This window comes from Typopeltis vanoorti, chromosome 8, assembly GCF_054136105.1.
Source record: "Typopeltis vanoorti isolate ZY-2024b chromosome 8, IOZ_Tvanoo_1.0, whole genome shotgun sequence".
Taxonomy (NCBI): Eukaryota; Metazoa; Arthropoda; class Arachnida; order Uropygi; family Thelyphonidae; genus Typopeltis; species Typopeltis vanoorti.
In genome coordinates, this window is record NC_143556.1 from 23,133,075 (window position 1) to 23,149,201 (window position 16,127).

The 16,127-nt window shown below is 39.5% G+C and overlaps 1 protein-coding gene across 1 annotated transcript in view; it reads left to right on the forward strand.

The window, feature by feature from the left end:
- LOC150103848 (carnitine O-acetyltransferase-like) overlaps window positions 1-16,127 on the forward strand; it is a 155,977-nt gene that overhangs the window by 82,848 nt on the left and 57,002 nt on the right. The gene's annotated exons all lie outside the window — the stretch shown is intronic.

Below are 16,127 nucleotides of genomic sequence, written 5' to 3' on the forward strand. Positions count from 1 at the left end.
TATACCTAAGGTAAGGAGAGTTAATCAGATAGGAGTTAGATGGATGAGTAATATCATTAAGCATGAGCTGCAGAAGAAGAAAATTCTGTGGAGGATATATATAAAGAGAAAGGTGACACCAGCAAACTCATAAACAGTACAAGGCTCAAGCAAGAAAGGTGACCAGCATGGCAAGGAAGGCAAAATCAGATTATGAGAAGAATCTAGCCAATTAGACCAAAAGAAATCCCAAAGAGTTTTTTTGTTATGTGGCAAGTAAGAGGAAGAATGACTATGGAAGATTAACCTTAATGAATGATGATGGTCACAAGGAGACAGAAGTGGATAAAATGGTTGAGTTACTGAGTGAACACTTTGCAAGGGTATATCATCCTATTGTGATTACCACTTTAACCTATGTGACAGACACTGATGTGGGAATAGAGGTGGATTATACTAGACAACACATAATTTGCCTCTGAAATGAAAATAGCAATTCTTTACTAATTTTGATTGCTGAACACAAAAATGACAATAAAATCTGTCGATTAGCTCTTGTTTAGGAGAGACTCAGTCTGCATTGTGTACTTAGGTATAATTTGGCAACACAGTATTTCAGTCTCATGATTGCAACATATTGCATCATATGATAGATGAGAGTTTAACAAAATCGTACCAACCTGGTGCGAACATTAAGGATGTAAGCGAGTCAATTAGAATGCAAAAGCAGAGGGTGAAAGAATTGATAGGGGTAGCAGGAAACAAATGATTTGAAAGGAGACAAAATGGCTATGAGAGCAGATTTGAAGCAATTGCTTGAGGTAGTGTCGGTTGCCGCAGTATGACAGTGAAGAGTATAGAAGGAGGGCCAAAATTGCTAATGACTTTATGCGCAGATTATGCAGGAGGAGTGGTATGGAATTTGTGGAGTGAGTTCGATGAGTGAAAGGATTTATATAAGATGGATGGTTTACATTTGAATGGATTTGGTGTACGGAGGCTTGAAAAGGTGTTGTTGAATGTAGTGGAAGTGAATATACAGAACCAGGGAAACTAGAGTTATTAAGGGGGTAGGGGGGAAGTAGATTTGCAGATTTTAGGCAGACAGTTGAGTGTGTGAATGTGTGTAATATGCCCAAGCGAGTAGGAAAGACCGCGAATCAGAATGGGATAGTTAGTATAAGGCATCAAAATAGGGATGGAACAAATTGGCTTCTGCAATTCATGTATACAAATGCCAGAAGTATTAGGAACAAGAAGGAAGAATTTTTGGCCTTGGTTGGCACTTCCAGACCACAGGTTATTGGCATTAGTGAAACATGGCTGACAGAAGATGACACAGCTAGTGGGATTGAATGCGAGGGGTATGGTGTGTTCAGGAGAGACAGGGAGAATAAAATGGGGGGTGGTGTGTTATTGATGATAGCAGATGAGCTACAGCCAAGAGAATAGAAGTGGAACTGCAAGATAGAGAAAAGAGCACATTTGAGGCTATTTGGTGTGAGATTGAGACTAGCAGAACAAAATATGCAGTTGAGTGCTGCTATAGACCAGGTGATGAAATAGATGATGGAGATAGTATGCATAAGCAAATAGAAGAAATTAGTGGAAGGAGGGTAATTATTATGGGAGATTTCAACTATGGTATCATTAATTGGAAGGAGGAGAGAACACATGGGAGGAAGGAATTGGATTTTATGCGGTTATTAAGGGATAACTATCTGCGACAGCATGTAATGGAAAATACTAGGGGTCAGAGAGAGCTTGACTAGTAATGGTTGTAACGAATATATGACCACGTTGCCGCCAATTGGTGAGAGCGATCATAGGGTTTTGAATTGGGAGGTAGCTAACGGTGTGGAATTTACAATTAAGATAGGGTACATGTGGAATTATCGGGCTGGTAAGTGTGACAAGCTTAGGAGTTTCATTGGTTCAGTGCCATGGTATGTAAAACTGCAAGGGCTGGATGTTGATAGTGCATGGGATGCGGTTAAGAAGTGTTTGCATGAAGCAATGGCTGACTGTATACCTAGAGTCTGAATAATAAATGAAGTAGGGGTTAAATGGATGAATAACGCCATTAAGCTTGAGCTGCGAAAAAAGAAATAACTATGGAGGGAATTTAAGGAGAAAGGTTACCAGCAGGCACATCAACGGTATAAAGCGCAGGCCAGAAGGGTAACGAGTGTGGTAAGAGAAGCAAAAGCAGATTATGAAAGAACATTAACCATGCAGGCTAAAGAGAATCCCAAACAGTTTTTTTGATATGTGGCAAGTAAAAGGAAAAATGTGTATGGCAGAATGATTTTAAAGAATGTCGATGGTAGGGAGGTAACTGAATCAGTTGATATAGTTCTATTACTGAGCACTTTGCAAGAGTATATCATCCAGGTGGTGACATTGCAGAAATAAATGAACCAAAAGTTTATACAGGAATTGTGGTGAATGAGGTGGAGGTGAGTAGTCTTACAAAACCTCAATGTCAATACATCTGTGGGATTGGATGGTACACCAGCTTGTGTCATACTTGAAACGGCTAAAGAATTGTCAGTGCCCTTGACCATTTGTTTAATTTGAGTCTCGGGTTTGGATTAGTCCCGAGGGGGTGGAAAGAGGGGAAAATAGTTCCACACCATAAAGGAGGTTCCAAGACTGCTGTTGTAAATTACCGACCGATCAGCATATCAGGAATCGTTGTCAAGGTCTTGGAGAAATTAGTCAAAAGAAAATTACAGGATTGAATAGATGAAAATGGGTTACTGTATGGGGGACAGCATGGTTTTGTGAAGGGTAGATCATGCCTCAGTAACTTGCTCACGTTTTATAATACAGTGACGGCTGAACTGGATAAGGGTAATGGGTTTACAGTAATTTTACTGGACCTTGCTAAGGCCTTTGACAGTATACCACATGGAATTCTAATCAGTAAACTGCAGCATATGGGGATGGATATAGGGTTGGTGAGATGGATTGGAGTGTGGTTGATGGAGAGATATCAGAGAGTGGTTTATTCAGGAGTAGAGTCCAAAGGATGACCTGTGACTAGTGGTGTGCCACAGGGTTCTGTTCTTGGACCACTACTTTTCAGTTCGTTCATTAATGATATAGGAAAGTATCTGAGAGGAAGTGTTCATTTGTTTTCTGATGATGCAAAGTTGGGTAGAGTAATAGTGAGTGCACAGGATGTCAAAATTTTGCAAGATGATTTGGATAGTTTGGTGGACTGGACTAAGGAGAATGGATGTCAATTTAATGTGGTAAAGTGTAAGGTTATGCATTTTGGGGTGAAAAGATTAGCAGCAGTATATCACATTGGTGGAACCGTACTCCAGGAGATTGATGAGGCCAGGGATTTGGGAGTGTTGCTGGATAGGGAGTTGAAGTTTAGGAGGCACATTGCAAAAGTGGCTAAATCAGCTCATCAAATCACTTGGTTACTGAAAAATACTTTAACAAGCAGAGACAAACAAGTTGTTGTTCCTCTGTATTGAGCCTTGATAAGACCCCATCTAGACTACTGTGTCCAGATATGGGCACCAGGGTTTCTTCTTGATGGGGAGGAGGTAGCGAGGATCCAGAGACGAGTGACCATTATGATAGCAGGTCTATGGAATGAACCTTATGAGAACAGGTTGAAGATTTGTGGGTTGCAGAAATTGGTTGATAGGCTGAAATGGGGTGATATGATTGAGACATTCAAATTATTGAAGGGTTTCTATAAGATTAATTCAGATGATATTTTTGAAATAGGACTGGTGGTGGGAGGACTAGGGGCCATAGGCAAGAGTGGTTAGCAAGGGTGTTAGAGCTAGGTTTTTTACTTGGAGAGTGGAATAAGCTGCCAGAGTCTGTTTTGGGTGCCATGACTGTGAATGAGTTCAAGGCAAGGTATAATAGATACTGTGTGAATGTCGAATAGCTGTTCTTGACATGATGTTAGGGCCTCCCTCGATGAGTCTGTCGACTCCTTGGAGTTGCCCATAATAATAATAATAATAATAATATTGTATGAGCCAATATAGACAAACCCCTAGAATCTATTGCATTTTTGCTGATGTAGTGCAGTTGAGTCATGACATTGCTGTCGTAAGATGATGTAATCATTAACATATAAAGTGAAGTCTTGTAGAGTGAGCAAGTGTTTGTGTGACTTCCTGGGCTATATTCCCATTTATTCCTGCATCATAAGTATTACACAAGTAGTCCCTGCAGTGTAAATCCAATAGTAGTGATGCCTTGTTCTTGTGTTAATAGTACAAATGACTTTTATTACATTTGCGGGAAAGTGAAATTTGCAAGCCAAAAAAGACCATCACTCCATTATTGAAAAAGGCATATTAGCTTTATTTCAGATGTAAGATTGGGGACCAGGACAAGGCCTGGGCCCTGCACATATGCTGTGGTACATGTGCGAGAAATATTCCAAAATGGCTGAAAGGGAGTGGATTGTCAATGCTGTTTGCTGTTCCTAATGTTTGGAGAGATTCAAGTAATCATACAAATGAGTGCTGCTTCTGGATGGTACCATCTGTTTTTTCGGAGGCATCATGGGGAAAAGAATGGACAATGACATACCCGAATATACCATCATCTCTCCGACCAGTTCCATAAGGCCAAGGACTTCCCATTCCCAAACATCTGAAAGAATTTTCCATTGATTCAGAGGATGATGAGGATGGAGGAAAACCAACGTTGCTTTCTCCTGAGCCTTTGGCATCTAATGATGATCCATATGTCATCCACAGTGACATCTGCACCACACAAGAAGAACTAATCTATCTTGTTTGCAATTTGGAGCTGTCCAAGGCCAAAGCGGAGTTACTGGGATCATGACTTCTACAATGGAATTTTCTCAAGGAAAATGTCCGAGTGACTTCCTTTCACACTTGTTAATAGCAATTTGCTCCTTACTTCTGAAAAGAAGAGGGACCTTGTGTTCTACTATGATGTAGATGGCCTGATGAATGCTGTTCTAATCATACACGATTTACATGAATGGCAACTATTCATAGACTCATCGAAATTCAGTTTCAAGGTGGATATTACTGCATAATGATCAGCTTTCATCCATTCCATTCAGACACACTGTCTACATGAAAGAAACCTATGACAATCTTAAACAGCTGTTGGACTGTCTTCAATACAGCAAGTAAGTTGGTATCTCTGTGGTGACTTGAAGGTAGTGTCTGTGTTGATGAGTCTGCAGCTAGGTTATATATAGTACTGCTGTTTTGTGTGAATTGGACGGCCAAGCAAGGACTTTGCATTATGTGAAGAGAGATGCTTAGGAAGATCTCTGAAGATCAGAGAGAAGTATGTGCAACACACAGCACTGGCAGAAAAGCACAAAATTCTGCTACCACTCCTACACATCAAACTCGGTTTGGTAAAAATATTCATAAAAGCCATGGACCAAACTGGATCAGCTTTCAAGTACCTGGCAGACAAATTCCCTCAACTCAGCAAAGCAAAAATCAAAGAGGAAATTTTTGTGGGTTCTTAGTTCAGAGAGCTCTTCGTTGATGAGATATTCAGCAACTGCTACAGGGTGAGGAGAATAAAAGCTTGGGATGCATTTTGTCTGGTGTCAACTAACTTCCTTGGAAATGTCAGAGCAGAAAACTACAAGGACCTGTTGTCTCTGTAACACAAACTTGGCTGCAATACGTCCTTAAAAATATACTTGCTCCATTCCTGCTTGAATTTCTTCCCTGACAACTGCAGCATGGTTAGTAATGAGCTCGGTGAATGTTTCCATCAGGAAATTGTAACAATGAAGAAATGATGCCAGTGCAAGTGGTCCACTTGCATGTTGGCTGACTACTGTTGGACACTAACTAGAGATGATGGTGAGTAGCTATACAAGCACCAGGCAAAGCGACGTGAGACATAGAAGTCAACATTTATTGGTATATGTGATAAGTACATATTATTCTATTATATTATTATTGTTATTATTATTATTGTTCTGGGCAACTCCAAGGAGTCGACAGACTCATCGAGGGAGGCCCTAACATCATGTCAAGAACAACTATTCGACATTGACACAGTATCTATCATACCTTGCTTTGAACTCATTCATGGTCGTAGCACCCACAACAGACTCTGGAAGCTTATTCCACTCATTCACCACTCTCCAAGTAAAAAACCTAGCTCTAACTCCCTTGTCAACCACGCTCTTGCCCAGCTTCCATGCATGGCCCCTTGTCCTCCCACCACCAGTCATATTTTCAAAAATATCTTCTGGATCAATCTTATAGAAACCCTTCAGTAATTTGAATGTCTCAATCATATCACCCCTCCTTTGCCTATCGTCCAATCTCTGCAACCTACAAATCTTCAACTTGGTCACTCGTCTTGGTCACTATCATCTTGGTCACTCGTCTCTGGACCCTCTCCACTTCCTCCCCATCACGAAGAAACCCTGGTGCCCATAACTGGACACAGTAGTCCAGATGTGGTCTTATCAAGACTCGATACAGAGGAACAACAACTTGTTTGTCTCTTCATGTTAAAGTATTTTTCAGAAGCCAAGTGATTTGATGAGCTGATTTAGTCACTTTTGCAATGTGCCTCCTAAACTTCAATTCCCTATCCACCAACACTCCCAAATCCCTGGCCTCATCAATCTCCTGGAGTACGGTTCCACCAATGCGATATACTGCTGCTATTCTTTTCACCCCAAAGTGCATAACCTTACACTTTGCTGCATTAAATTGACATACATTTTTCCTAACACAGTCCTCCAAACTATCCAAATCATCCTGTAAAATTTTGACATCCTGTGCACTCACAATTGCTCTACCCAACTTTGCATCATCAGCAAACAAGTGAACACTTCCTCTCAGATCCTTTCCAATATCATTGATGAACAAATTGAAAAGCAGTGGTCCAAGAACAGAGCCCTGCGGCACACCACTAGTCACAAGCTGTCTTTTAGACTCCACACCTGCATAAACCACTCTCTGGTATCTCTCCTTCAACCACCCTCCTATCATATCCAACCCTATATCTATCCCCATCTGCTCCAGTTTACTGATTAGGATTCCATGTGGTAACCTGTCAAAAGCCTTGCAAGGTCCAGTAGTATCACTGAAAACCCATTACCCCTATCCAGTTCAGCTGTCACTGTGTTATAAAATGTGAACAAGTTACTGAGGCATGATCTACCCTTCACAAAACCATGTTGTCCCCCATACAATATCCCATTTTCATCTATCCAATCCTGTATTCTTTTCTTGACTAATTTCTCTAAGACCTTGACAATGATTCCTGATATGCTAATCGGTCGGTAATTTACAACAGCAGTCTTGGAACCACCTTTATGCAGTGGAACTATTTTCCCCTCTTTCCACCCGCTCGGGACTAACCCAGACCTGAGACTCAAATTAAACAAAATGGCCAAGGGTACTGACAATTCTTTAGCTACTTCTCGTACGACAGGAGCTGGTATACCATCCAATCCCACGGATGTATTGATTGAGGTTATGCAATAGACTACTCAACTCCACTTAATTCACCACAATTCCCGTATAATCTCTGGTTTATTCGTTTCTGCAATGTCACCACCTGGATGATATATACTTGCAAAGTGCTCACTCAGTAATTGAACTATATCAACTGATTCAGTTACCTCCCTACCATCGGCATTCTTTAAAATCAATCTGCCATGTACATTTTTCCTTTTACTTGCTACATATCTAAAAAACTGTTTAGGATTCTCTTTAGCCTGCATGGCCAATGTTCTTTCGTAATCCTTTTTTGCTTTTCTTACCACACTCGTTACCCTTCTGGCCTGCGCTTTATACCGTTCATGTGCCTGCCGGTCACCTTTCTCCTTAAATTCCCTCCATAGTTGTTTCTTTTTTTTTTTGCAACTCAAGCTTAATGGTGTTATTCATCCATTTAACCCCTACTTGATTTATTATTTGGACTCTAGGTATACAGTCAGCCATTGCTTCATGCAAACACTTCTTAACTGCCTCCCATGCACTACCAACTTCTAGTCCTTGCAGTTGTACATGCCATGGTACTGAACCAATCAAACTCCTAAGCTTGTCCTACTTTCCAGCCCGATAATTCCACATGTACCCTGTCTTAATTGAAAATTCTACACCTTTGGCCCCCTCCCAAGTCAAGACCCTATGATCACTCTCAACAATTGGTGGCAATATGGTCATATTTGTTACAGCGCCAAATCCTCAGATGTAATTACTAAGTCAAGCACTCTCTGACCTCTAGTATTTTCAATTACATGCTGTCGCAGATAGTTATCCCTTAATAACCGCATAAAATCGAATTCCTTCCTCCCATGTGTCCTCTCCTCACTCACTGCTTGTGCATACTGTCACCACCATCTTTTCCATCACCTGGTCTATAGCAGCACCCAATTGTATATTTAGTTCTGCTAACCACAATCTCACACCAAATGGCCTCAGATGTGCTCTTTTCTCTTTCCTGCAATTCAACTTCTATTCTCCTAGGCTGTAGCTCATCAGCTATCATCTGCTATCATATAGCTATCATATAATATAAAAAACTATTGCAGATCTCTCACAAACTGTAGCCAATTTTGCAATTTCATTGTCATATTTGTGTTCACACCTCATAATCTATAAGAAATGACTAAATTAACCTGAGGAGGGGCATGGCTTTTATTGCAGAATCTGAGAGTAACTGCAGCTGCGGAATTAGATGGGATATCAGCTATGGTTTTGCAGCAAATTACAAGGGAACTGTCAATGCCTCTGACTAGTCTCTTTAATTTTAGTCTCAGCTCTGGTAGAGTTCCAAGGGAGCAGAAGGAGGGCAAAATAATTAACTTGCATAAGGGAGGTTCTAATACTGCAGTAGCAAATTATAGACCAATTAGCATAAATGATGGAACAAAAAAAGTTTTTTTTTGTCTAGATCTGGGCTATCCATTTTTTATTTATCACATATTGGAAGTTTATTATTGCACCATGAATAGTGCTTTAAATTAGTCCTCTTTACTTGGCAGAGTGATATATGATATAACTGGTAATTAATTTACGGAATTAACAACGCATATAAAGTAAATTAATTAAAGATAACTTTAATGAATCACTTCTATATTTCGACAATGTCACATTGTCATCTTCAGGAACATAAAGATATGGTATGTGCACTAAAGGAACTAACAAAGCAAATGAGGAAGAAATTAAGACACTAATTTTGTTCCTAAAGTCCTAATGGTGCCCTCTTGCGGGCTAATTTGGTAGTCTTGGCCGTTGGGCAGAAGTTCTCATAATGAAGGTCTCCCAAATTTGGGGCAGTTTCATGCACCCAAATTTGTTGAGGTTAGGAACGTTTTTTAGAGCTGCTGAAGATTCTTTGAATAATCTTTCGTATTTAAACTTGCTGCGATGGATTATTTTTGTCTTCTTCCAACGAATTTTATGGTGGGTATCTAAGGCATGGTCTGCCAGCCCAGAGCGGCTGTACTGGTGAAACCGGATGTAGTCTTGGTGTTCTGAAATCCTGATATTTGTTGTTCTGCCTGTTTGGCCAAAGTAGGACAATTTGCAGCTGCAAGGGACCTGGTATACACCAGGTAGGTCTAGGGGGAGTGGTTGGTCTTTGGTAGAGCGGATAAGGGATGCCAACTTTTTATATGGTCTATAACAGGAAGTAAGGTCATATTTCTTGAGGATATTAGTTATTTTTTCAGAGGTGCCCTGGATGTAGGGGATAGTGATAGACTTGGTATAGTCTTTATTGTTGAGGGGGGTTGTGGTTTTCAGGTTTTAGTATTTTTTGGATTTTTTTGGGGTTATAGCCATTGGCTAAGAAAGTGTTGAGGATGTGGTTTAGTTCCATAGTCAGGGCCTTGTCATCTGAGCAGATTAATTTTGCCCTGTTATATAGTGTTTTTATCACCCCATATTGTTGTGAGGGGGGGGGGGGATTGCTGGTGAATGTATCTGCCAGTGTGGGTGGGTTTTCTGTAAACAGAGAAAACCAAAGATCCATCAAGCTGGCAGGTGATTAAAGTGTCTAGGAAGGGGAGGGTGTTGTTTTCCTCTTTTTCTAAGGTGAACTGGACTCTGGGATGTTGGTTGTTTAAGTGTATTAGGAAGGAGTGGAGTGAGTCTGAGCCATGTGGCCAAATAGCAAACACATCATCCACATAACGAAGCCAAATAGTGGGTTTTTGTGGGGCGGAGTTTAAGACTTTTTCTTCAAATGTCTCCATAAAGAAATTGGCCAAGGGTGGGGAAAGTGGTGAACCCATGGCTGTCCCCTCTATCTGTTTGTAGAACTTTCCTTGCCAAACGAAATAGCCTGAGTTCATTGTGAACTGAAATAGGGCTGAGATATCGGGAGGAAACTTGGCTTGGATGAGCTCAAGGGTTTCTTTGAGTGGGACATTAGTGAATAGGGAGGAGACGTCAAAGCTCATCCAAGCCAAGTTTCCTCCCGATATCTCAGCCCTATTTCAGTTCACAATGAACTCAGGCTATTTCGTTTGGCAAGGAAAGTTCTACAAACAGATAGAGGGGACAGCCATGGGTTCACCACTTTCCCCACCCTTGGCCAATTTCTTTATGGAGACATTTGAAGAAAAAGCCTTAAACTCCGCCCCACAAAAACCCACTATTTGGCTTCGTTATGTGGATGATGTGTTTGCTATTTGGCCACATGGCTCAGACTCACTCCACTCCTTCCTAACACACTTAAACAACCAACATCCCAGAGTCCAGTTCACCTTAGAAAAAGAGGAAAACAACACCCTCCCCTTCCTAGACACTTTAATCACCCGCCAGCTTGATGGATCTTTGGTTTTCTCTGTTTACAGAAAACCCATCCACACTGGCAGATACATTCACCAGAAATCCCCCCCCCTCACAACAATATGGGGTGATAAAAACACTATATAACAGGGCAAAATTCATCTGCTCAGATGACAAGGCCCTGACTATGGAACTAAACCACATCCTCAACACTTTCTTAGCCAATGGCTATAACCCCAAAAAAATCCAAAAAATACTAAAACCTGAAAACCACAACCCCCCTCCCCCCCTCAACAATAAAGACTACACCAAGTCTATCACTATCCCGTACATCCAGGTCACCTCTGAAAAAATAACTAATATCCTCAAGAAATATGACCTTACTTCCTGTTACAGACCATATAAAAAGTTGGCATCCCTTATCCGCTCTACCAAAGACCAACCACTCCCCCTAGACCTACCTGGTGTATACCAGGTCCCTTGCAGCTGCAAATTGTCCTACTTTGGCCAAACAGGCAGAACAACAAATATCAGGATTTCAGAACACCAAGACTACATCCGGTTTCACCAGTACAGCCGCTCTGGGCTGGCAGACCATGCCTTAGATACCCACCATAAAATTCGTTGGAAGAAGACAAAAATAATCCATCGCAGCAAGTTTAAATACGAAAGATTATTCAAAGAATCTTCAGCAGCTCTAAAAAACGTTCCTAACCTCAACAAATTTGGGTGCATGAAACTTCCCCAAATTTGGGAGACCTTCATTATGAGAACTTCAGCCCAACGGCCAAGACTACCAAATTAGCCCTCAAGAGGGCACCATTAGGACTTTAGGAACAAAATTAGTGTCTTAATTTCTTCCTCATTTGCTTTGTTAGTTCCTTTAGTGCACATACCATATCTTTATGTTCCTGAAGATGACAATGTGACATTGTCGAAATATAGAAGCGATTCATTAAAGTTATCTTTAATTAATTTACTTGATATGCGTTGTTAATTCCGTAAATTAATTACCAGTTATGTCTAACCAACGTATAAGTCTTACCACTAGAAGAGTGATATATGGCGAAATCATTATTCCACAGAGTTATCCATCAGCTCATGTTTCTAAATTAACTTCACACACACATATATATAGAACAAATATTAAAGTATTTTTCGATGATTGGCAAAATTATTATTATTAGTGGTAACATTATTAGTGCTCCCCTCCCCCCAAGGAGTCCAAGGACTCATCATGGGAGGACACTACTCCACCCAGCCCACTGTCTACATTGTTTTGTTATTATTATTAGGGATCCCCATGGAGTCATAAGACTCATCGTATGAGACCCATCATAGACGACACAAAGAAGTCTATCATACCACCCCCTTAAACCCATTTACCATCTTCTCATTCACCACTGATATCAAGCAGTGAATTAAATGGTGCAACCCCCCCCCCCCCTCCATGTAAAAAAAGTCAATTCTCACCCTTCTACTCACCACCTCCTTTTGTGACTTCCATGGACCTCTTGGTCTTGCTTCTTCCACTTGTTCTACTAGTTGATTAATCTCTCCTGTGTCAATCCTGTAAATACCCCTCAAAAATTTTTAAAGTTGCAATCATGTCCACCCTTTGTCTTTTATCCACCAAATTCTACAATTTGCATGCTCTCAATCTATCCTCATAATTAACATTCTAAAGAATTGATATAATTTTGGTTATCTGTTTCTGCACTCTGTTCAAAGTTAACGTATCCTCTTCAAATCCTGGTGGTCAGATCTGGGCACAGTAATCTAGATGCATCCAGTGGCATAGCTAAAGCTTTTGCCACCCGGGGTGGTTCCTGAGTTTGCCACCCCCCCCCTCTCAGTACACCAATATTACTACAAAAAGTCAAAACGATGTATAGTGAAATAAATTAAAACATTATGTTTATTTTAGTTATATAAGTATAGTTGTTAAAAACTAAGTATTAATTAAGTAATAAAAATTACTACGTTAATATAAATAAAAAAAATCATTGAAAAATAAAATTGTGTCTCACTTGAAAAGTGCTGCCCAGGGTGGACTCCCCCCCCCAACAGCTATACCACTGGATGCATCCTGATCAGAGCTTTATACAATGGAATTACCATGCTTTTATTTCTACTGGTTAAAGTCCTTCTTAGTATTGCAGCAATGAATATGCATCCTAAACTTCACATTTTTATCTACTATCATACCAAGATCCCTTGTCTTGGTATGATAGTAGCACAGACCCACCAGTGGAGTATGCAGCCTCTCATTGGTGGATCCCAAATTTCAAAACCTTACGTTTAGTTGCATTAAACTGGTATTCCCATTCATTTGCCCATGTGCTCATCTTATTTGAATCCTTCTAAAGTGCTACCACGTTAGCAGTGTTACTAATAATTCTTCCAAACTTCACATCATTCTCAAATAACTAAATATTCCTCTTCAACTTAGTGACATTATCATTGACATAAAGGTCAAAAAGTAAGAGTCCCATTACTGATCCCTGTGGAACCCACACTTTAAACTCTTATAACTGTTCTTCTTTCTTGATACTGCTCCCTTATACACAGCTCTCTGATATCTATCAGACAGCCAATCTCTAATCCAATTCACTAAGCTGATATCTGACCCCATGTGTTGCAATTTATCATGTTGATAAGTGATATTTAATTAAAAATATATATTTTTTAAAATGACATTGTATACCTTCCTTGCATCTACTGCGGTTCTCACTTCATTATAAAAGGCAACCAAATTATTGAAACAGCAGTGCCCTTTAAAAATTCCATGTTGACTTTCACAGATAACATTACCCTCATATCCCCAGTTTTGTATATGATCCTTCACTGATTTCTCCAAAATCTTAACAATCACAGAAGAAATATAAACTGGTCTATGGTTTGCCTGCATTCTGTCACTACTCATGGGAAGAGAGAGAAATCAGAGGGAGCCAAATCTGGGGAATAGGGTGGATGTTCCAACAATTCATAGTGCAGATCCCTTAATTTTCCCATTGCCAAAACACTTTTGTGGGCAAGTGCATTATCCTGATGAAAGATGTTTTATTCTTCTGTTGATAACCAGGTCTTTTCTCACGAATTTTTTCGTCTAGTCTGGTTAAAAGATCGGAATAATATTCCCTGGTTATTGTTTTACCCTTTTCACGATAATTAATGAACAAATGCCTTTAGCATCCCAAAACACTGATGCCATGACCCTTCCTGCTGAATGGAACCAACTTTGTCTTCTTTGGCACTGAACAACCAGCTTCTGTCCACTGTTTTGACTGCTGTTTGAATTCTGGTGTGTATTGGCGAATCCAAGTCTCATCCATAGTAATAAATCAACATGCAAAATCAGTTTTATTCTTGTTAAAACGCTCCAAGCACTGTTCAGAGATTTTCATGCGAGCGTATTTTTGATCTGCTGTGAGCAAGTGTGGCACCCAACTTGCGCAAAGCTTTTTTATTTGTAATTCTTCATGCAATATGTATCCTACACGTTCTTTTGAAATGCCTATAGTCTCAGCAATTTCATGCACTTTGACTCGCCAATCATCTAATACCATATTGTGTAGTTGATCAATGATTTCTAGTGTTGTTACACTTTTTTGGATGTCCTTCACGTGGATCATCTTCAAGGCTGGTATGGCCATATTTAAACTCAGCAGAACATTTCTTAATTGTCGAAAATGAAGGAGAAGAGTGCCCCCATAAACTTTTATGAATTTGAATGAATTTCTTTTGGCGTTAAATCTTCTTTTACAAAGAATTTTATAACAGCAATATTCAATTTTATCCAATTCAAGGGATACAGATACACTTTTGCTTCAGACAGCTGTATAAAACAAACTACTTTGTAGAATAGAATGACTTGCAATTTCACATGGATACTTATGACAGATGTACCAACTTAGAAAAAAAAAAATCTTGCCAATACTGTTGCCATCTATGGTCGAGGCTGAGAACGTTTCAGACCACCCTCATAAGCTAGCTGTGTTGCTGAATGCCCACACACCTTTAATTCCATGATAATTTCAGTCAGGGCACATGCACTTGGCTGTGTTCTGCTTCATCTTTTCTTAATTCATTAAAAATGTACATAAATCCCTCCTTGCAGACTCCACTTAAGAAATCACATTTCTTTTGCTTCTTATATGACTACTCAATGCATGCGTCAATGACAGTGCTCACTCACACTATGAATACCTGATATTTGTAATATCAGCTATAAGAGTTCATCTTATAGCCATACGTATAATATCTTTAATTATTTTAATTTGCTGCTGATATGATATCATCACATCAGCAGCAAAAGTTGTGACTTTTGTTTCAGTAGTGAAAGGAAGTCTTAATAGCAAGTCGTACTGGATGTTCCAGAGAGCTGATCTACAGCAGGAACCTTTCAGATAGCATCATTTGACTTCTTTTGTTATGGCTGTGGCTTTTAATGTCATAGTTGCTCTTCTGTCTGTAAAATAATTTTTTGTAAGGTAGAGTAGATTTTGTTGGACATTTTAAATGTCTTAATTGATTGATTATGGCTGGCCACCATGCAGCATCAAAGGCTCTTTGCACATCAAGTGACTTTTTTTTTTTTTTTTTCTGTAGATTGTATTCTGTGAACTCCCATACTTGCATCTACTGTGCTTGATTGAGGTCTAAATGCATGTTGATTGCTGCTTAATAGGTCTTTGAGTAGACAAAGTGCATTATTCGGTTTATGAGAAGCTTTTCTAGTACCTTACCAGCAACATTTATGAGACTGATTGGCCTGTATTTGCTAATTTGGTTGGATGTTTCTTTTCCTGTTTTGATTATGGGTATAATTTTACAGTGTTTCTATAATAAAGGAAATCGCCCTCTTTTTAGGCATTCATTGTAAACAGTTGTTGTTACGAATTTGGGGAATTCGACAAACACTCTTAGGAGTATATTGCTGGTTATCCTGTCCTCTCTAGAAGTGTTTCTTGAATCCATTGATCTTAATATTGATTCAATTTCATTAGTTGTAAATAAGTCATTGTTAGAAATGTCTGTGTCTGTTTCCATTATTTGTCTGTAAGTTTTATGGATTTCTTCATCTGTTGATTCGTCATCAGGAATAAACTTCTTTAACATAATAGCTGCAGCTTCTGCTCATTTCTTAGTGTAAGAGCTATCTGTTTTCTTAATAGTAAATAATATAGACATTGCCTTACTCTTGCTTACTGCTAATTTACATATACAGTTCCAAGGATTCAGTGTGGTTGAAACAGTACAGAATTTTTTCCATGATTCTGTTTTTGCATTTGTAATTTTGGACTGATAGCGTATTTGGTTTGATGGTAGTTCTGTCTTCTACTCTGTCTTAAATCTTGATTATTGTATGTTCTTTAATATAGTCATCTG